This window comes from Lygodium microphyllum, chromosome 3 (genome assembly GCF_053477565.2).
Source record: "Lygodium microphyllum isolate KBCC chromosome 3, Lygodium_microphyllum_v1.1.10, whole genome shotgun sequence".
Lineage (NCBI taxonomy): Eukaryota > Viridiplantae > Streptophyta > Polypodiopsida > Schizaeales > Lygodiaceae > Lygodium > Lygodium microphyllum.
In genome coordinates, this window is record NC_141137.1 from 109464684 (window position 1) to 109488820 (window position 24137).

Sequence of the window (24137 nt, forward strand, 5' to 3'; positions counted from 1 at the left end):
ATCAAGAGAGGTAGGCACCGATGGAGCGGATGGTTTTGGAGCAGAAGGTGTAGGCATCGGTCGTGGAACAGGAGGAATAGGTGGAGTGGAAACAGTAGGCACTGGCATACGCCAAGAAACTGGCTAAGGAGGAGAAGAAATAACAGGGATAGAAGCAGGCATAGGAGCAGATGATGATGTCGGTGTCATGGAACCATTCTGTAGGCGAGTCTTCCATATCCTCCTCTTGGTCAAATTCGAGACTGCATCCTGAGCATCCTACCAATCCGTTTTAAGACCCATAGGCTTCGTGCGATCCTCAAGAAGCTCACCCAATTCTTCTTGAAGAGCAGGATCTGCAGCTTGCAAGAAAAGCTCAACTTTTTCAACATCCAATGCTCTTTGTTCAATGGCATCAAGCTGACTATACCTCTCTTCGAATTCTCGAATCAACTCTGAAGCAGCTAGACCTTTGTTTGGCATGTAGACCCACTCTCGGAATGACCGCCGAGTAGCCATACCAAAGTCCTCAAGGAAATATTCTTCTTTCAGGGCCTTTTTAAAATCTTGCCAATGTGTATTTTGAATAAAAAGATCAGTCACTTTCGCCCTCAAGGCGGGTGTGACAAGACGAAGGAAATACTTACTCATAAGTCCAGTTGGAACTCCGAAAAACCCCATCTTGATCTCATATGTCTTCAAATATGCTGAAACATTTCGGCCGTCAAATAGCTTCTTCTCATTCTCAACTGCTTCAATCGCCTTAGTCGCGCTGTTTGCATTCTCCTCCTCCGAATAGAGTTGCCTTTGCTGAGACAACTGCTGTTGATGCAATTGTTGTTGCTGCTGCATATACAGTTATGTCTGCTGATTTTGGAGCTGCATATACATGGACATATTCTGCAAAATCTGCTTTAAATCCTCTGTTGAAGTACTTGACGCAGCAGTCATTGATGGAGCTGAAGTAGAGGACGCAGCTGGAATTGTAGAAGAGGCTGAAATAGAGGCTGAAGTATCTCCCATCCTGAAATTTTTGCGACGCTTTCACGTCGGGTTCACCAAAGATGTCGAAGGGTTTCGAAAGCAATGTCGCGACTTCAGAAGTCCTTGATAAATTTCAGGATAGAAGATCAATCAAGCGAGACATTTACAACCCTATTCAACATCAACAGCTTCAGCTTCATAAAGGAAACAAATTTGATTTATAAACTGGCTGCTCAAAAACTGAAGTCCTTCACGTCCCTTTGATATGGCCTCAACTTTTTCTACAGTCTCCTTTGGTAGAACTCTTTTCAATTTTTAACTAGAACAAAGTCTGCTTCCATGGAGGAAAAAAGTTAACGGTGTTTTCCATTAGCTTGTAGTGAAGATGACATACATTTGGACCTTCAAAGCCAGATGACTCGTTCAAAGTTTCACCAAATTGACTGCTCAATGGTGTTCTGTGATGTATGATCATCTGCCCATGCACATCATGGGAGTAGCCTGTGGCAAGAGGTTGCAGCAGAATAACAATATCTGACCAATGCTCTAGCTGATTAGCTACTGCACATTCTTCAGAGATTTGGTAAACATCTTGATGAGCAAGCAGCACGATAGAACATTTCTGTTTGCTAGTGGAGAGTGATAGACAGTAGTGTAAAAAGTCTAGCAAGTGACTTCTATTCCCTTCTGCCACCACTTCCAATAGTGCTACATCATCGACCAAAATCCAAGCTGCTCGGCTAGGCTCCTTTTTTAGGAGCTGTACGATAAAGTTGAATAGCTTGAAAAGTTTGTTTTCAGCAGCTGAAACTTGAGCATTTTGAGTCACATAGCAGTTGCCGGCAGATGTTTCTTGCTCAAGTGAACTTGGCATGGAGAGCATATCAATAAATACCAGAACTCCATTATTTTGATAAGCCAGCAGATCGATTCCCTGTTTCCTGGCAATTCTGCTGTAGTGCGAGAAAGGCTCACTCAACCCCACGAAAACAACCAGTGGAGGCCTCGTCGCGGGGTCACGGGAAACAAGGATCCTCTTGAGGAAGATGGTCAAGACGAAGGAACCCGGAGATGCGATCGTGTCTTTGATCAAACAGAGAAGATCCTTCTGGCTTGAGAACGAACGAGAAGAAGAAGAAGAAGAAGAAGAAGAAGAAGAAGCAGCCCAACCCAAGGCTTTTTCAAACATGGACTCCATGCATCTTCTGGCAAGCTCACTTTGCTCTCCCTTGATTCCACCTGTGAACTCCGCAGATGATTGTCACCTATCAGTGAAACACGATCATGTCCCTCCTCCATCGTTTCCCAGTATCATGCTTCCTGTAATAAACTAAAGGAAAGCCCTCAAATCCTTATGCTGAGTAAACTCCGACCAAGCATCAATGTTCTGGCAAAGTTTCCCTGGTGAATGAAAATACACTACAAACTGTATGATTGTTCCCTCCGATCCTTCTTCTTCGACTTCACAATCAAGTTCTTTTCAAAATTTAAGATCTCCATCAGTCTGCATCTGCACTTGAGGAACTGAACTATCCTCTGCATCCAAGCTTTTTTTTCCCCTTTTCGTCAGCTCACTACTCAGAAAAAACCTTCCCCCAAAGCGCGGCTCCCAAATTCCCCCGTAAAGCTCTCTAATTTCGTCTTTTTCCGTTGCTGAGATTCCCACAATAGCCATCCGAAAAGCTGCAACTTGCCAAGCCAAAATCCCAATAGGTCCACCATAGCAACATAGTGCTTCACAATAGGAATAATGCCATACACCCCAATCATGGACTCAAATAGCTGAATTCCCTTGTCAACAAGGCCAGCACGACTACAAGCAGAAAAAACTGAGAGAAATGCCAATCCATCTGGAGCAATACTTATGAGAGTATTAGAAACAAATTCATGTGAAGCAAATTCCTTTGTTTCAGCATCATCATGTAGTGCCCGTGCTATCTGGAACAGCCATATGGAGCCTGTAATCGAAACCTATGCCACCATCTGCAACTCGGATGGAAAAGACTGACATTCCACTCACATCTTCTCCAACTGTTATAGCATTAGGATAAAGGGCCTGAATCATATCATTGGCAAGCATCCAATAATTGACTGCATCCATATCAGTTGCTAGCCCAAAATACTGTCATATCCCCATGTCAACATAGCCAAGGATAAGGGAACTCCAAGAATACTCATTGCGTTGTGTCATGCAGTTAAACGTGTGCTGAACGTCAAGCAAGCTCCCACATTTGGCATACATATCCACCAATGTACTTCGATTTGCATCTCTTGGAAATAGTTTAGTACTTCCTCACAAAGCCCATAATTGGCATATCTTGAAATAAGTGTAGCCCATGAGATTGCATCTTGAGTTACCAATCTATCAAAAACTCCATGTTCTTCTACAAGCAGGTCACATTTAGCATACATGTCAACCAGAGCATTGTTGATTAATTCCTCTTGCTCCAAACCCTCTTCACTATATTTCCCGCATAGAATGAAAGAGCAAACATAACGACTAAGTATGTACAAAGTATCAAATCACACACACAACTTTTGGGTGGTTTTCACACCTCGAATGCGCAGCAATATGACAGCATGCGTGCGTGCGTGCGTGTGTGCGTGTGTGTGTGTGTGTGAGCCTATTAAGAGAAGAAGAGAAAAAGACATTATTTTACACCATTTTTAGCTTGGTTTTGGTATACATAGAGAGAGAGAGAGAGAGAGAGAGAGAGAGAGAGAGAGAGAGAGAGAGAGAGAGAGAGAGAGAGAAGTGTTTCCCTTAACCATAAACTTGTTTGAAGGGCACATGTTAGTGAAGGTAGACTTGTAGTGTGAAGGGGTTGATGTAACTCATCTCCAACATCAAGGTTGTCATGTGGTATCACATCCAATGGATGAAACACTGAAAGAGTCCATTTTTACGAAGAGTTCACTTATATACCTACTGATAATTGTTGGGTTGTTTGCATGAGGAGTTGATTAATTTGGTGACTACACATGAAGATTTAATAAGTGGCTTACATTTTCAGTGAAAATTTAGTCTTCTTAATGTTATTTGACAAGTTCATGGGGCTCATGCTTATGTTTGGATATCTATAGGATACTTTATATAGGAATAATTTTACCTAGCCTTAATGTATGCTTTTTGATACTTCACGAAAAGTTATTTTAGGTAGAAACTTGACATGAAGAAGGACAAGAAATGCACTGCAACTTCAAGGATAACAAAGTGCCATCTATAGGGAATTTTCTAATACAAGACATGAAGGAAAAGGGAGATATCTCATCCCTTTTGTTCATGAGGAGAAGCAACTCATAAGAGGAAAACACCAGGAGAGAGCAAAGCTTGAGGGAGAGAGATCTTTGAAGTATTTCATGGACTAATTTACAACAGGTCACCATTGTAGTACAAGTTCTACAAGCTGAATATTACAATACATAACTTTGACAATGAGAGCTCTCTTGATTGGGGTGCCTTCTCTCACCTATAACCTCGGGTAAGTTACTCATGAATATATGTGTGCATCACGTGGGTTCAAAATAAGGTATTTTTAAAATACAATTTTATACATTTTTTACATATATAAGGGTGTAATATAAAGGGGTTATGTATAGATTAAATAGAAAAGGATAATGTTTTATTCATTAAAAATTCACAGATAAGGATATTTATGTAGAGGATATACATATAGTAGCTTCCCGAGCCTATAACTATGCTAGCGAGACATAATATGAACAAATTTGAAGCTCTCTTGATTTACTACTAAAGGTTTTCATGTGATAATTTATTTTGGTCTAAAATCTAAAAGCTTCAATGCACAAAGTTTTTGGATTTATATAGGCTAATTTGTCTTGAATGAAATCTATGCATATACAGATTTTTGTTCATGGAAAAGGGGTCTCTGTCTTGATTTTGGATCATGTGTATAGTAATTAGATTGATGCATATAGAGCTTGGGGGTTCACTATATATATATATCCTCTATATCACGTGCATTCAAGGCCTATTTATAAATACCCTTATTTGTGAATTTTCCATGAAAAAAACACAATCCTTTTTTATTCAATCTGTAAATAATCCTTCTATATGGCACCCTTTTGTATGTAAAAAATGTGTAAAAGTAGTATTTAAAAAATTCCATATTAAACCCACGTGATATACTCATATATTCATGAGTGACCCCCTAAGATACAAGTATTATAAGCTATCCACTCAAGCTGAGCTATCTTACCAATGAAATTATTTTGAGCTATCATCTCAAACTTTTCAGCATTGGATCCATGTATGCCATATAAGATCTAAATCGAAGACTCTCCTATAGCTAGGGTTCCAATATTTCTTGTGTTTGTATTGCAAAATAATTTTTTTCTTTCAAAGATTCGTTGTGCCTCTTCTCTATGACTTTTTTAATTGAATCCTTATGATTAAGGCCTTTCACTTTAACACCACCCCCCCCCCCCCCCCCAAACGACATTTGGTGAACCAGGCATGAAAGGCCATCTCAAGAGTTACAAGATGGATGATGCTATGGGACCTCCAATTAGTTCTTCTAATGAAGTGAGACAATTATTGTAGACCTTTAATATATATTTGCAATAGCAACAAGAGCAATTGCAAACATCTATAAAGCATGAACTTGCTATCACTAAAGCTTTATATTGAAATTATTTGATGGTCAAAATAATTCGGCCTATCTAAATATTTTAAAAAAGATGGGATTTTTTTGAGATAGTTGAAATTTATTAGAGTCAATATTTTGTACGGCTCATAGTGTATGAATGGAAGCCGCGCATCACTAAGTTCTATATGAAAGATATAGGCTAGATGAGTTTAAGAAAGCATTAAGGGAATAATTTTTTTATTGAGGATACATGTTTGGTTACTCAGTATACTTTCATGGAATGGATTATCAAGCCTAAAGGTCTTACAACTAATAGAGTTATTATGCAAGCTTGAGCACATGTTTGATCGATTAGATACTATTGAGTAGCAAGATCTAGAGATTGAAAAGATGGAGTTATTTTTGCAAGATGTAGATCTTGATTCCCTATGTTGGTAAAAATACAAAGACAAAGTCTAGCAAGAATGCATGTTGGGATTATGCCTTCAGCCACCACTAGCAAGGAAATAGCCCATGGAAATCACTATGTATAAATATTATATATCACATATATTCATGGCATATTTTATATAATCCCTATCTAATCTATTTTGTAATATTTTCTTGATCCTTATATGACTTTTTAACATAATTTAAAAATTCCTTACTGTAAGCTTTTTTTTTCATGAAGACATTATGGGAGATTTGAGGTCACTTTTGGCCTTATAAGAAATTGAGGAGAGAGAAAGCGTAATGAAATTTATTTAAAAATATTATTGGAAAAAATTTTCAAAATATTTGGGAATGTTCATTGTTTTGTATCTTGGTACTTTCATTATCTATCTTTCATTGACAAGACAAGCCTTGAAGGCATCGCATGCACATGTCACCGTCAATGCCTCGCCACCACTTCCCTGTTGAGATGACAAGCTCAACACATGCGGACATTAATGATGGACCGCCTGGTTAGATGGTTCCACACATCTACACTTAGCACGTCGGTGGTCATTATGACTCTCACATGGCCACTGACTCATTACTTATTATATTCAGGTTGTTACACCTATTTACAGCTGGCACAGTTATAGCGCCAGTCGACTAGTGTAGTCGGTTATGCATTGTTTGACTTAATAGGCCACTTTCCTTTATGCTATATCTTATCTATACTTTGTGTACATTGTAAAGAGTGTGGAAGAAGAAGAAGAAACCAGCAAGAAAACGTTTTGGCCTCCATCTCTCTTCTTGTCTCTTGAGTGAACCAAGAGTTGGTCAACGGGCTATTGAAGTGGATGTCTGACTAATGCTACCTTCTTTCTAATTTATTTTATCCTCATCTAAACAAGATTGGATGGTGCTTTCCAAGGTTGGATTAGGGATATTTTTAAGAGTAGTCACAAGGGTTGGAAATACCTTCTTTACAGCTTTCAAGAGGATTACAATGGTATCTTCATCGTGAATTGGAGCTTGAATCGAGGATAGTTGTGCCATGAGCCCCTTCATGTGAGAAATGAACTTACTTAGGTCCTCTCCTTGTTTATACTCCAAGCTAAAAAAATTGATCTTAGGGAAAATTTTAGAGTTCTTTCCTTTAGCACCATAGAGGTTTTCAAGCTCATCCCATTTCTCCTTGGCAATGGAGAGTTGGTCAATGTGATGGATTAGGGATTCATCTAGATGAAGCATGATTATAGCTTGGGCTCTTTCAAAGTTTTTTCCATCAAACTTACGAATTTGAGGTCTAACATTGGCATAAACCATGGCCATGATAGGAAGGCCTTACCAATTGCTCTAGTAGGCAATGACAGTGTCTAGTCCTTCACACAATAGCTAATAAGTGCGGAAGTAGAAGGAGATGATTAATATATAGTAGGCTCAAATGTGATGAGATGAGGGATGAGGACAATGTGTTTATACTAGATTTAACAAATATCCAGCAAGTAAGTGATTAGAAGGTTAATCAATAGTGTTTAAAAACATTGATGTCAAGCTTAGTGAGATGCTTGAGTGCCTTGTAAGCTCATTGATGTCCCCCAAGTGTTGGATCTTCTTTGAGATCTAAAACAAGCTTCAAAGAATATGCTTCACTGATTAGAATCACTGTTAATGATAGTGAAAAAAATGAAAATAGGATAGTTTGAAGCTTCCTACCTATGGCTACTAGGAAACCCATATCTAGGGTTTTGCTATGTGTGAGCAGCAACTAAAAAAGCCCCATGAAGCCTTCAAACATTGTGCCTTCTATAGTGTGTGGCAAACTGTGAATCATCACACTATTGAAAATGGCACCTTTTTTGCATCTGCTGCAATGCCGGCATCATATGCCTCCAATGTCTGAGTTTGATTCTCGACATGTTGATATGCCTTGAGATGGAGAAGATAATCCCAGAAGAAATCAAGAGTTGATATGACCTCCTTTGCTCACATCAGCTCCTTCAATGGAGATAGGTGTTGATTAGTTGTGGAGATTGAAGGATCGAGATGGGAAAATGAAGCTTTTTTTGTGCACAATGGGAAATGAAGTCTGATACCATGTTGAAATATTAGAGTGAGAGCAAGAGAGTATGCACAACAGGGAGAGAGAGCTCAAGTACAAGAAGATATTGCTTAACGAGTTATTCACAAGTACAACTAGTACACTCTCCTCTACATTGAGAGTGACCTTTAGGCTATTTAAATAGCCTCTAGATGGCTAGGGTTAGGGTTTCTCATTGCCCTCTATTTCATTCACACCCAGCTAACCTTATCCACCCTTGCATACATAGGGTTCATATGCCTATCTCTCAACACCTGTAAAGAAAGCTCGTATCACTTGGATGACTCTTGTGTGTGATGAAGCCCTTCAATCTTACCACCAAGCAAGAGAGACTACTCCCTATTTTCGTGAAGAGAGCCTGTATTGCTTGGTAGAAACCCTTGTATGCACTCAAGCTTTCACGAGTCACCACTGAGTGAGGGAGGCCAGTCCCTCTTATGAAGAGTGCTTGTATAGCTTAGTAATGACCCTTGTGTGTAGTGAAGCACTTCGATGTCACCATCAAGAGAGGGATGCCACTCCCTCTTGCAAAGAGAGCCCATATTGCTGAGTGATGATCCTCATGTGTGATGAAGCCCTTTAGTGTCACCACCAACAAGCGAGGGAGACCACTCTCTCTTGTGAAGAGAGAGTGTATCACTTGGTAGAAACCCTCATGCGTAGTCAAGCCTGTATGGGTTGCCACTAAGTTAGAGATGCACCTCTCCCTTGCAAAGAGAGTTCGTATCACTTGGTACTAACCCTTGTATATGGATTCAACCTACACACGCTACCATCAAGTAAGGGAGATACCTTCCTCTTGTGGAGAGAGCTTGTATTGCTTGGTAATGACCGTTGTGTATAGTGAAGCTTGTATTTCTTGGTAATGACCCTTGTGTACAGTGAAGAACTTTAGTATCACTACCAAGCTAGGGAAGCCACTCCATCTTGCAGAGAGATCTCGTATCACTTAGTAACAACCTCATGTATGGTGAAGCCCTTCAGTGTCACTACTTAACGAGGGAGGCCCCCCTTTCTCTTGTGGAGAGAGCTCGTATCACTTGCTAGCGACACTCATGTGTGGTGCGACTCACATTGGTCACCACCAAGAAAGAAAGGCACCTCCCTCTTGTGAAGAGAGCTAGTATCGCTTGGTAGTAACCATTTTTCTAGTGAAATCCAGATGGGCTACTACCAAGTGAGGAAGGCCCCTCCCATGTGTGGAGAGACCCCATGTTGCTTGGCAGTGACCCTTTTTTCTTATTCTCTTTTTTATGAATAAGAAACAAGATGAAATATGAACTAGAGCTTGAGGATGATGTGGAGGAAACCCTAGATGAGAAACTTTTTATTTTCCTCCACAGGATGCATGCTCATTCATGTGCTCATGAGTTATCATGTAGGTTTATTTTGTCATTTCATACTGAGAATGTTTTGCATTCTTGTATGAATATGCCAGGTATGCACATGGAGGAATACCAAAGAGTGACTTCAAGTGGCATATTGAACATAGAGGCATAGGAATATTTTCATACTTATGACTTTGCAACCAACAAATTCTCAAAGAGAAAGTTAGCTAGGGTGTTGGATAGATTACATGACAATGCACATAAGGACATGGAGAATTTCCCAATACACTCAAAGAGATATCATCTTTTGCAATCTCCCCTTGCATTCCTTTGCTATTTGCATCTTGTAGGGGATGAGAATGAGTCAAATGGGGCTTCACAAAATGATTGTGTGTTGAGGATAGAAGAGAGCCTGCCATTACGATTAGAGAGGTTGAAGAGGCAAATGAGATGATGCCCTTCAATCCAGAGGAGGAGAGAGTGAAGGCTTCTCTCTAGAGTTTTGATGCTACCCCTAACAACCTAGTGGGTGATGCAAAGAAGAAAGAATGTCCATCTGCCTACATTTACTATGTTTGATGGCCAAGACTATCTATTGTCATGGATTCACTAGACATTTGTGAGGACTACAATCTAATAACCTTAGTGTAATTTAGTGAGATTTACTTAGGGTGGGTAGTGGATAAGATGGATCTGCATCTCTTGGGTAATTCTAGGGTCTAAGATGCAAAGTTTGTTACTGAGGCTAGGGCTTATGGTGGGTGGTGGAAATTGCCTATTGATGAAGAAAGAGGTGTAATAATTGAAAGGATCAGCCTAGCCAACATGGAAAAGTGTGAGACATCAACTATGCATGAGGATGGGAGTGCCACAATCCTGTTATTATGGATGCCACGTTTACTTGAAGGTGATGAAAATCAACTCGTATTTAGTTTATGTTCTCCTTGTTCTTGGTCAATGGTAGTGCTTGTCTTTTTAAAAAGAATGCATCCTTGCAACCATGTCCTTATGTATAGAGACAACTTCCTTATGTAGGGGGCTCAAGGACATTAGTCTCTAGTAGTAGCTCTAAGTCCACATGGTGCAAAAAGATGTGACTCTTTTAAAATACATTGGGAAATTTGATTGCATGAAGGTAGATGGCACGTATAATCGCAACTACTATGTCTTGTGATTTATTATATAGAAATATTGTATTAATTTGAGTGAATGATAAACATTATGTTTTCCATGACATATTATAATGTTTCACAATGAGTATTCCTCCAATGATGCAAGGCTCCTCCTTTTTGTGCTAAATATTTTGACAGGTTTTGTGGAGGCTATCCCCTTCCAACAATTGCAAAGAAAATAATTTTGGTTGAAAAGAAATTTGCATTGTAGGTATTTTCCATTGAGTATGGATTGTTGATAAATAAGCAATCACACGAATATATGTGTCTCCTTGTATGGAACAGCTAGGCAAGGAATATGTAGCTCAATCTAGGAAGAGTTGCCTTTATCCCATAGACATAGTGGAGAAAAGTGGTACCATCTTGCAACTATAAAAGAGTGTACTTGAAAATCATTTGAATGAAATGCTATTGTACTTGTACTTTTAGTCTTGTCAATGTCTACTAAAAAATGTGTTTATGAGTCCAAGGTAATCTATCTTGGAACCTAATTCACTTGAGTACGAGTCTTGTCCAATCATTTGACATCATGTTTCTTGTCTTTGAATTTCAAACTCTATAGCTAACCTTGCTCAAGATCCATGTTTCTCAACATGGTATCAAAGCCATGGTGAGCATGGTTCAGCTCAGCTCATTATTTCTCCATCTCCCCACAACCTCTCTAGTTAGCTCAACTCTAGCTAATAACTTCATCTCTTACTTCATTTTCACTCTATCTCTCTTGACTACCATAGCTAGTAGTACCTACCTATCTTGGGGCTGCTGGATCTCTTCGTATAAGCCATATCTCACTAAGTTTATTCTAGGGGTACTCTTTCTACTCTAGTTGCAACTCTCTATCGCATTACTTCATGACATTGACTGCTTAATAGCCTAGCATTGTGTGTTCTATCTGTCATTACCCAAATTTTCATTCCTATTGGTTGTACAACTCCACCATCCGTATGCAGTACGATTGACCGTGTGAGCTTAGGGATTTTAAAACTTGGCTTGTAAACTTTCTCCTCACCAAGCATCTTGTCGAATAATCATCTCCACACCTTGTTGTAAACAAAAAATCAGGCCCCTCTCTCCAAAATTTATAACTATGACATCCATAATGACTTGATCTCAAGCTCATAAATCCCTTCATTTTCTCACTCCTCTAAGCAGGTCACTACCACTTGATTTGGTGATACATTGAAGTTCCAGCAAGATTTACACATCAAATCAGCAAGGAGGGAAGGATTCAACATCAATCATCAAAGCATATTGTGTCTTTTAACACTATTTTCACTTGTATCTCTTGACACAATTGAGTTCAACTTTTGTGCTGATCTGATTTCATAGATTTTTGTTGCTCCTGCCATCTAGTATGGGAAAAGATGCACCATCATGCCACTTCAAATGAGCGAGCTTCCACACAAGGTAGACAAGGATAGAACTAATCCTCATGAAGAAAGGTCTACGATCAATAATTAGTGGATAGGAGAAGAGACCTAGAGATCTTGCTCTTGTAGTAGCAGTATGGCAAAATAATGATGAAAAAGCCCAAGCAATCATCAAGTTGGAGCTTGATGATAGTTATATCCACCACGTAGACACATGATACATCTCATGCCACCTAGAAACAGTTGGATACACTATTTGATGCCCAATCTAAATTCTCGAAATAGGGATTGTTGATTGATTTTTTCTAGTTGGATATGAAGGCTAACACATCTATTGCAACTCACCTTAATTATATGGAAAGAATACTAACTCAACTTATAGGGATTAACTTAAAAATGGAAGAAGACATATGCATCAGAGTCTTGCTTAAGAGTCTTCCTCTAGAATTTGGTAATGTCTCCACCACAGTAATTAACATGCCAAATCCAAAGTTGGTAGACATCAAAGCATCACTCCTTGAAGAAGAGAAAAATCTCAAAGGTAAAGAAGAAGCAAGCACTTCAAAAGAAGAATAGGTGCTCTATGTTAACAACAAGTACAAAGGGAAGAAAGACATTGTTTATGAATTTTGCAAAAGAACTAGGCACATTGAGAAATTTGGTTATGCTAGGAAAAGATCACAAAGAAGGCCTACCTTGCAACTGTCAAAGACAAGAAGACCAAGAATAATAATAATAATAATAATAATAATAAGAAAAGAAAAAAATTCAAATAAAATTTCAGCCCATATGCACACCATTTAGACCATGAATGATAAAAAACAGACAAAATTATTTCATAAAATAGAGCATACCACCTTTTTGCATGTTTCCGGTTTCTTGAATAATTAACTGAGACTATGTGTCGACCAACCAGCCATGGATTTCAGCATTGATATTCAGCCTTTAGCCTCCTCAGCCTCTTTGAACAATCCGGTGCCTCTCGGACAAGCATCCATCACCCGATTCTCTTCTTGATTCTTGCCACATGAAGTGTCTCTATGCATGAGAGAGAGGGAGGAGAGAGAAAGACCAAAAATCAGAGTTTCATTCCCTTCATCATATTGCACGTGGTTACCATCAAAATCTTGCCCTCTTTGCACAGATGAGGGATCTCCCCTTCTCTCTCTACATGATGGAGCATCCAAGAGGCACACACATCCCCAAAAAATGGGCGTTAATAAAAAAAAACGCCCCTCCCTGCATCATGACATGTTTTGCATGTTTTCGTCATTTAGAGTTTCATTTCATTTCATATATATAATGTTCACTTTTTAAAAAAACACTTTCACACTACTATGGAAGGGTTTTCAGCCTATTTGGGGGTGCAAATGGACTCTGATTCGCGATCCGACTGGATGGGTGGTTTTGTGACGTTGAAATCTAAAAAGATGAGCCCGTCACACACTTCTTGGCTTCTAGATCTAGTAGCAGTTTCACAACCCCGAACCTTGTAGGGATTAAATGGGGGATCAAACAACCTCGGATCGACAAACCGAGACTTGCATTGGATTCCTAACGTCGAAATGCATCTAGGAAAAATCTAGCTTGGTCATCCGCCACCATTTGATTTTTCATGAAAATTGGCTCTTTATCACTCGAACACTTTTTGGCTCCAAAAACGGGCTCCATCGCTTCAAGAATGGGTCCAAATTGGGTCCTAAACCGAGCTGTCAATGGACTAACATGTTTTATTACAATACATGAACAATTTGTTTAGTGCCTTCTAGATTTTAGCCTTCATGTTCCTTGCTCTTTCATCATCCCTATGGTCTTGGATTACATCGTGTAGCACTTTCCATTAGTTGTAATGAATGTGAGAAGAACCTGTTGTGGAGTTCCTTTTTGGGGGGTTACCATGGAAGCCCAAAAATCTTCTGGCCTTAACTCCACCTATTGAGGCTTTCCTAGGAATACTGTTCCTATTTTTGGATCTCTAAGGATCTTCTTCGATCACAACATTGCCCCTGTGGAGACCAATGCTTGATAGAACCTTCTCAATATCCCTGATAGCATCATCCTTGGCATTTTAGGGTTGCATTTTCCATGCAAATCCGATGTAGAGGTGCACAATTTTCTCTACTATTTTACAGAAATCATGCAATATGCACATGTGGATGCTTGATAAAGGTATATCTAGAAGTACTTGAAAGTTTAGATCTTCGATGTATCTATCAGGTGCCTTATTCCAACTAGCAACATTGCAGTTCTTGTCCATGTCCATAAAGTAAATGCAAGGAATCTTAGAAGTTGCACCTCTTGATACATTAGTCATGTACTTTAGTGTCTTTAAAATTACTACTATGTGCCACTCCACTTTATAATGTTCAAAGCCTTTAACATTTAGTTCCTTCCTTACTTGTTGAGCACTGATTACCTCAAGTATAGAAGTTCGATGAAATATCTAGTGCAACATGTCAAAATCTTCCAAGTGAAATGTTGGGGGTAAAGGTGCCTCTACCTAGCTGCCTGTGTATTACTACATTGACAATACATGCCATTGCACACTACAAGTGGTGGGCGCTCATCATCGTCACTTTATTCTTTATTCTTTTAGTGATAGTTCGAATAAAGGAAGGCGTGGGCACACATTGTGATTGTTAGAGTTTCCATTTTGTGTCTCTCTCTTTCTTGTTCTTGCTCTCCCACCATAGCTCTTCCAAGCAAGCTTCAATCCTTCTCACCTTTCCACTGGTATTAGAGCATTTGACATTCCGTGAATGTGGGTAGGACCTTTGAGATCGAAAGTATTAAGTTGGCAACCCAAGTGCGATACTAGGCAGAATTTTATCATAGCTTAGCCCTACCTAGCACATTGAGGTGATCGTCATATGCTAACTAATCATACCTTTATGATTCTCATGTCAGCTATTCAGTTATACGCGATTTACTAAGTTAATCTAACCAACCCACGATTTAAGATGTTCTTTTTTTTTAAAGATGCAAATACTTTCTTCTAAATTAGCAAGTACTTTCCCTAAAAAGGTGTAAGTAACTGCAAGATGCATGCGATGTATCATTCCATGCAAATATGCAATTTCAAGACCATAGAAAATTTCCTTCTATGCAGCTACAAGATCTACAATGATCTTTCTTTGCCTTGCCCTAAATGGTATTAGTTGACATTCAGAACTACTTCTTGTAAATCCCACGTATATGCATCAAATTCAAGGGTTTAGTCTTTTAATGAAAATGCATCCTTTCCCAATTTCAAACTTTGATAAAAGATCTTCTATGCACGGATGCATCATTCTTTTATGACGAGATGCCAATGAATACATGGTTGATTTAATCCTTCTTCTACTGCTTATGGCAACCTAAATTGTAACTAACATTGCATGAAAATTGCATAATATCAAGTTCATAAATCTTTTCCTTTAGGGGATGTACAAATTTGTCTTTTAACTTATGCATCATACGTTTAGAATTTCAATTACTCTTGACCATGGAAGTGCAAGCAATTGCAATTACACGACATGCAACTAACTTGTAGATCGAATGAATAAATAAATTTCCTAATGCATTTAAACTCGCCTACAAGAATTAAACATGCCAAGTGCATCATTTTCATGCGGAACTAATTTTAGGAACCTGGGCATTAAGAATCAGGGCACTGTCCACTCGTGTACTCGGGTTGGAGGCTCCTGTGTGTGCTCCTCTCACGTTTTGCTTAGGAGCCATTGATGCAGTAGATTTCGATGCAGTGAAACTTCCTTGGCTCCCTTACGCACTTTGAGGGTACTATTGTCGAGATTCTCCTCTTCCGCGCAAGAATTTGGATCTTGCAGTCACGGTTTTAAGGAACCTGGGAAGGCACGGGTGAATAAGGCCTATGGAAGCCTTATTGGAAGCTTCCAAGCTTCTGAAAACAGCAAATGACGTGGATGATGATAGGAGGTGATGATGGAGAGGATGATGGAGAGGATAACGATGATGATGATGAAGATGGTGATGATGATGATGGGAATGATGAAGGCGGAGGCGGTAGCAACGTGGCGGCGGCAATCCTGGCGGTGCATCAGGCGGGTGGCTCCACACGATGGCAATAGCACGGCCAATTCCTTCCTCTCCCTCCTCTCTAGCTTGGGGAGGGGGTGTTCTTATAGGCTTGAAGGTGGGGAGGGGGGGTAGCCTCACACGTGGCAGGGTGAATGCCCTCCTCCCCATGCCACTCCACCACTTAGCTCATACTCCCTCTCCCCACCATGCAACGGTTGAAGGGGAGGGGGTCTAATAAAAAAATTTGCACTAAATTCATTATCTTTTTGTCCCATGAAGGGGTGTTCTTGTGTGGAACTATGTTATTGAGCCACGGCTTCTTATACGCGACATGGAGGGGTGTTTATTGATGCATGCAGAGGGAGCACTTAGCCCAAGGTTTTTTTTTCGTTGCGGAAGATTTCTTTGAACCGCTTTTGCACGAGATTTAGGATCTTGAATATTTTGTAGCGGAAAGAGTACTTTCATCCATCCAAGTGGCATCCTCTTCGGGGTAATCTTTCCACTGGATGGGGTATTCTCTCAAGGTCCTAGATCTCAAATGCCTCTCCCTAACATCTAAGATCCTATCAGGCCATAGCTCAAGGACTCCTTGGCTAGGCATTACAACTTGTTGATCATCAAGCACATGACTAGGGTTAGGCACACACTTTTTCAATGGAATACATTATGAACTTTTAGGTTTTCAGGGAGTTGTAATCTGTAAGCATTAGGCCCCAGGCGCTTGAGAATCTTGTAGGGTCCAGAATACCTTGGACTTAGCTTTTTGCATTCACCCAGGGATAGGGAAATCTTCTTTGGGCATATGCGAATGAAGACCATATCACCTTCAACAAAGGATCTGTCTTGACGTTTCAGGTCTGTGTAAGCCTTCTGTCTGTCCTTGGCGGCTTAGATGTCCTATCTTATTGACTTGATTTGGTCATCCATGTCTTCCAGCATCTGCTTTGAAGCTTCAACCCTCAAGGTTGGGTCCAAAAAGTTTAAAGGACTACGATAATCCTGCCCATACAATGCTTGAAAAGGGGTCATCTGAATGCTTTGTTGGTAAGAAGCATTGTAGGCAAACTCAACCAGTGGCAAATATTGAATCCACTTTTTGGGTTCGCGGCAACAGTGTGCCCTAAGAATATCTTCAGCGACTTGGTTGACTCGTTCTGTTGGACCATTAGTTTGGGGATGATAAGCTGTACTGAAACAGAGTTGAGTCCCAATGGCCTCAAAGATAGCCCTCCAGAAGTGTAAGGTGAAGAGAGAGTCACGATCACTAATGATTCTTCTGGGTAAACCATGTAGTTTGAATATTTCCTTGATGAATAACCTTGCAATGTCTGAGGTTTTATAGTTTGTCTTAACAGGAATAAGATGTGCAACCTTGGTGAGCATATCCACCACAACCATAATGGAGTTGTATCCTCCCTAAACTTGGGGCAGGCCAACAATAAATTCCATACTAATGAATTCCCATTTCATTTGGGGAATGTCAAGTGGTTGCAATTTCCCTGGCATTTTGACATGTTCAGCATTAATGCATTGACAAGACAAACATTCCGTGACATATTTGAGAACGCTATGTTTGAGCCTATCCTAATGATAGCTCTTCCTGACTGCATTAAGAGTCTTGGCATAGCCAGGATGTCCTGAAAAAGGGGAGTCATGGGCTTCCCAAAGTATCTTCTACTTGAGTGATTGGCTTTCCGGTATCATAATCTTGTCCTATAGTAGACAAGTCCACTATTGATAGAGAATTCTTGATACTTTGTTTGTAGCTTCGGGTCTTGATCCTTGATGGCGATCTCCCTTAGCAATTTCTGATAGGTTGGGTCATGGCATGCCTCTTCTCTAACTAGCTCAAGAATTGGGTTGTTTGGCATGGATACCTTTGTGGCTAGAGATCTTGCTATTGATGGATCTTGCAAAATTAGAGAATTCAAAAATGCCTTGCGACTGAGTGCGTCAGCAACTACATTCTCCTTTCCAAGCCGGTATTTGATTTCAAAATCATATTTCTCTAGCACTTCAATCCATCGACGTTGCCTCATATTGAGCTCATTCTAGGTGAAAATCCATTTAAGACTCTTGTGGTCTGTCACTAGGGTAAATTTGTTACCCAGCAAGTAGTGTCTCCAAAGTTTGAGAGCATGGATGACAGCCAATAGCTCTAGATGGTGGGTAGCATAGTTCCTTTCATGGCTCTTCAGTTTCCTTGAAGAGTATGCTACAGGGTGACCTTTTTGCATGAGCACACATCCTAAGGCTAGTGCACTAGCATCAGCTATCACTTCAAACTTCTTACTAAGATCCGGAAGTTTCAGGATGGGTGCTGATACCAAGCTTTGCTTTAATTTGTCAAAGCTGGTCTGTTCAGCAGGTGACCATACAATTGATACTTGCTTCTTTAGTAGATCAGTGAGAGGCACTGCAATCAAAGCATAGTTTTTTATAAAGACCCTGTACCATCCTGTCAATCGAAGAAAGCTACGTATCTCTTTGACAGAAGTTGGTGTTGGCCACTCCAGAAAGTCTTTGACCTTGGTCGGATGTACTGAAATTCCTTCTGTTGATACAATGAATCCCGGATATTCAATCTTGTCGCTTGAAAAATGCGCACTTCTCCTTCTTGGCATAAAGCTTGTGTGCCCTCATTGTTTCAAGAACAATGCAAAGCTGGGGTTCATGATCTTTTTCCTACTTGGAGTAGACTAGGTTATTGTCAAAGAAGATGAGCACAAAGTCATCAAGATAGGGCCTAAAGATATCCTGCATTAACCTGTTGAAGATAGCAGGAGCATTTGTCAACCTGAATGACATGACGAGGAATTCAAAGTGTCCATACCTTGTGCCAAATGCTGTCTTTGGGATATCTTCTTCCTTGATCCTTTTTTGATAATATCTAGACCTGAGATCTATCTTAGAGAAGATCTTCGCACCTTGAAGATGGTCAAGAAGTTCATCTATTCTTGGAATGGGATATTTGTTTTTAATGGTTGATTGATTCAACCCTCTGTAGTCAATGCATAGCCGAAGCATCCCATCTTTCTTCTTCTGGAAGGAATAGCACTGGAGCTCCCCATGGTGAACTGCTAGGATGGATGTAGCCTTGGTCTAAGAGTTGCTCCTTCAGCTCAATCGCTTGCGGGGATACATAATCTTGACCTAAAGTAGAGAAGTCCACTACAAACAGAGAATTCTTGATACTTCGTCTTTAGCTTCAGGTCTTGATTCTTGACGGGGATCTCCTTTAGAAATTTTTGGTAGACTGGGTCATGACATGCCTCTTCTCTAGCTAGCTCAAGGATTGGGTTGTTTGGCATTGATACCTTTGTGGCTAGAGATCTTGCTGTTGATGGATCTTGCAAAATAAGAGAATTCAGAAATGCCTTACGACTGAGTGCATCGGCGACTACATTCTCTTTTCCAGGCCTATATTTGATTTTAGAATCATATTCTTCCAGCACTTCGATCCATCAACGTTGCCTCATGTTAAGCTCATTCTGGGTAAAGATCCATTTAAGGCTCTTGTGGTCCATCACTAAGGCAAATTTGTTACCTAGCAAGTAATGTCTCCAAATATTGAGAGCATGGATGATAGCCAACAGCTCCAGATGGTGGGTAGAATAATTCCTTTCATGGCTCTTCAATTTCCTTGAAGAGTATGCTACAGGATGACCTTCTTGTATAAGCACACATCCTAAGGGAAGTGCGCTATTTAGGATGGGTGATGATACTAAGATTTTCTTTAGTTTGTCAAAGCTGGTCTGTTTAGCAGGTGACCATACAGTTGCTACTTGCTTCTTTAGTAGATCAATCAAAGGCGCTGCAATCAAAGCATAGTTTTTGATAAAGATCATGTACCATCTTGTCAATCCAAGAAAGCTACGTACTTCTTTGATAGAAGTTGGTGTTGGCCATTCTAGAACGTCTCTGACCTTGGCTGGATCTACTGAAATTCCTTCCGTTGATACAATGAGTCCTAGATATTCAATCTGTCGCTTGAAAAATGCACACTTCTTCTTCTTGGCATAAAGCTTGTGTGCTCTCATTGTTTCAAGAATAATGTGAAGCTGGGGTTCATGATATTTTTCTTGTTTAGAGTAGACTAGGATATCATCAAAGAAGACGAGTACAAAGTCATCAAGATAGGGCCTAAAAATATCCTGCATTAACCTATTCAAGGTAGCAGGAGCATTTGTCAGCCCGAATGACATCACTAGGAATTCAAAGTGCCCATACCTTGTGCTAAGTACAGTCTTTGGGATATCTTCTTCCTTGATCCTTATTTGATAATATGTAGATCTAAGATCTATCTTAGAGAAGATCTTCCTACCTTGAAGACGGTCAAGTAGTTCATCTATTCTTGGAATGGGGTATTTGTTTTTAATGGTTGATTGATTCAACCCTCCATAGTCAATGCGAACCATTCCATCTTTCTTCCTTTGGAACAGTACTAGAGCTCCCCATGGCAAACTACTAGGATGGATGTAGCCTTGGTCTAACAGTTGTTTGAGTTGCTCTTTCAATTCAATAGCTCCCGGGATGGACATCCTATATGGTCTCTTTGCGAACGGGAGTAGCTCTTGGCGCCAGCTTGATTTCATGGTCGACTTCCCTTTGAGGAGGAAGTTCTGTCAGCTCTTCAGGAAATACATCTGGGTATTCCTTTAACCATGAGGGTTCTTCCCGAGATTCCTGATTCTGATCTAGCTTATTCAGTTTAATAAGATAGACAGGTAGGCCCTTTCTAACTCCTTTTATAATCCATGTTGCTTTTGCCAGCTGTATTTTTGGCTTACCAGCCTCTCCTTGAGTTGTAACTAGTTTCCCTTCAGAATTTTGGAAGGAGACTTGGCCCTTTCCATAGTGAATGTGGGCATCATTGGGGATTAGCCAATCCATTCCGAGCAAACATTCGTGGACACCTAGGTTCATTACCCTGAATCTCACCAAAGTTGGCTTCCCACCCAGTAGGAATTTCACCTTAGTAGTTTGCCTAGTACAAGAGACCTCACGACCATTTTCCTATTCCACAAGTAAAGTAGGTGCGTTTATTGTGGCTATCCATAACCATTTTGCACAGATCGGTGAAATGAAGGAATGCGTACTGCCACAATCAATTAGGGTTTTGAAGCTTTTACCTTCATAATCTGATGGAGTTTGGATCACCGAGAATTGGCAATTCTGACCCTTCCTGAAGAGCGGCGTGAACCGTTGCCCTCTCAATGTCAGCATCCATGGATGGATCTTCTTCATCACCTAGCTCCTTGTTGGAAACACTGGAGGTTCTCCCTCTGGCCATGACGATGGCTCCTTGGCCATGGGCAGCTCCTTGGAATGGACCTTGGTGATATCCTCTGCTAAGCTTGGGACACTCCCTCTTGAAGTGTTCGGGCTCGTTGCAATGGAAGCAACGTAGATTGCGGTTGTTACCTCATGTAGGAACAAAGTTGTTGAAAGCATTGGTTCTAGCTTTCTTCCTTTGTCCCTGATTCTGACCTTGCACCCTTTTGGTCTGAGCCCTATACCTTCCCTTGTTCTAATCCCTGTAAGGCCAAGTCCTGTTGTTCATTGGCTTGGTGTGCATCTCCTCTGTTATTGGTGCAGCTCGAATGAGTGTGTCCTATAGGTCCATTGGGCGCATTGATTCCAAGCGGGTGTTTATGGGTGGATTTAACCTAGCACAAAACTTTGACACCTATTGTGTCATATCCATTGGAGGCATGTACTTTAGGAGAGAAATGAACTTTGAATAATATGCATCAAGGGATAGTCCAAGTTGCTTCAATTCATAGAATTCGTTCATCTTCTGTGTGTGGTAGGCAAGTGGCAGATACCTCCCTCGCACAGCTTCCTTAAGCTTCTCCCAAGTGATTGTCCCTTCCAAGATCCCTTGGTCTTTGCACCATTGTTTCCCCACTTCGCCTGTAAGCTTAAGTTTGGCGAGCATAGCTTGGTTAGCAGGTGCAGTTTCTACTACCTCAAAATAGTCCTCCATGGACTAGATCTAGATCTCGGCGTCAGTTTGAACAGTCCTTCCCTTGCCATCGAAATTAGGTGGCTTGATTTGTTTGAGAAGGAACTTCTTCTCTTGAATCACAGTTGTACTTATTGCAGGGGTCGGACTTGGAACCTGCACTTGGGGTTGCACCTGGACAATAAGATTCTTTATGTTAAAAACTTATCAACGTTTCTCATATTACGTTAACATGACCAGCACAACTTTTAGCCAAGTGACCTAATCACTTAGCTCTTTTGCCAACATTTACAGTTAGGATAGATAGTAGTAAAAATATTATTCATTCATGAGGGCATAGCCCTTTGAGTACATTTATTTTAGGAAAGTAGAACAAGCTGATCGGTACATCAATTTAGGGAAAATAGGATTGTGTTACAATCGGCTACAGGGACTGAGTAATAGTATGGAGTGGGGTCGTGGATTTTCAGGAATTGATAATTCAGAAGAAGCTTGGGGTATCCCTTCCTTTGATACCTGTTCTTCTCATAGCGCCCTAGCACTTTGATTCTGTCGGTAGGGATCACTCGAGTCACTTCTTCATACACATACTTATTCTGTTTGACTTGCCAACTGCCAACATGCAAGGTTGCGTTTGCATGAGCTGTGACAAAGATGAACATCTTCACAATCTTTAAATCCTCCATCCACTTGATTCTCTTCAAGTTGGTTTGAAGATATGCGAGTCGATGGGCTGCTAAATAATATATTCCTGATTCTCCCGTCCATCTTCATTTCGCATACAGGGGTGAAGGATTATAGATGCGGTCCATAATATTCATCATGCCTAGCCTCTATGGATAATCCGAATCACGCATTGCAGCCATAAACATAACCTGGAACACCAAGATTTTATTCCATGCTTCGTGACTCTGCAACCCAACATCCGTAAGTGAGTAAGAAAATGTTCTCAATAGAAAAAACTGCTCTATTCCACTCACCTTCCCTTGGTTGTCCCCTTATTCCCTTTACTTTCCTCCATTAAATTTCTTTGTAAATCTTAGATCCTGTTGGTTCGCTCTGATACCAACTGTAACGTGCCCGTTTGTCTGCTTGCGGGACATGTCTTAGCAGCCCATCGGGAGGAGGGTCTAGAAGGCTCTGCCTGGCATTCACAAGGAATGACATAGGGTTTGTGATCTAGGTCTTCTCGAGTCTGCCCCGAGCGGAAGTGTCAAGCCATTCCCAGTTGGGATCGACCTGAGGTTAGGGTTCCTTTCCTATCAGCAAAGTCACTAGGAAGGAGCTAGCGTCGAGCTCCAGTTGTACCACTTTGTGTAGGAACAACAGAGTTGATGCAGATTCATGCTACACTTGGTTCATGGAGAATGGGAAATGAGAGGGATGCGAAGCTCAACCTCTCTACCGAATGGCATAGTCCCATTCCTTTCCCCTAAAAACAAAATACACGGGAAATTCTACACCTACTAATACTAGGTCTTCATTGTCTTATTATCTCATCATTTGAGAAAAGTTCCTAGCTAACCGAGACCACCCTTCCGTAGGACGGACCTAAATCACATCCACCACACTTTCCTCAGTTTTCTTTAGTTACCTAATTACCTAACACATTACGTTTTGACATGCAAAATCAGCTTCCTTAATTAAACAAATTAATCATGGGTTCCTTTATGTAACTTAGGCACTGACACAAAAACAATGCCAAGCAAGTTTCTTTTTCTCTAATAACTGCTCTTAATTTATTAAAAAAATCCTGGAGTACATCCAATATCACGCCCGAAGGCTAACCCAACAATCTATAGGATTGCTGCTCCAAGTTCAGCCCCCGTTGACTAGTACACGGGCCTCGAGATCCCATCTCGAGTCACGTCGACCTCTTGTACGGGATCTGGAGGCAAGGGATTTACAACCAGAGACTCCCCTGGCACCCAAGCGTCCTCTCGCTCCAAGCAGTACCCACGGAGAGACCTCTTGCGGTGGGTTAGGTCCATATACCCGACTCAGCTAACAACTTCCTTGGATAGTGCCAAGTAGACAGTAGGAGGTAACTGTTCCTGCCTCTCCCTCCAAGCTTTCAACCTGAAGCATTAAGTGTTTTCCTTGAGTTAGTTCCTTGAGCAAAGAGATCAATTAATGTACCTAAGCACAAGCATGAACATTTCGCAGGTCGTAGGTA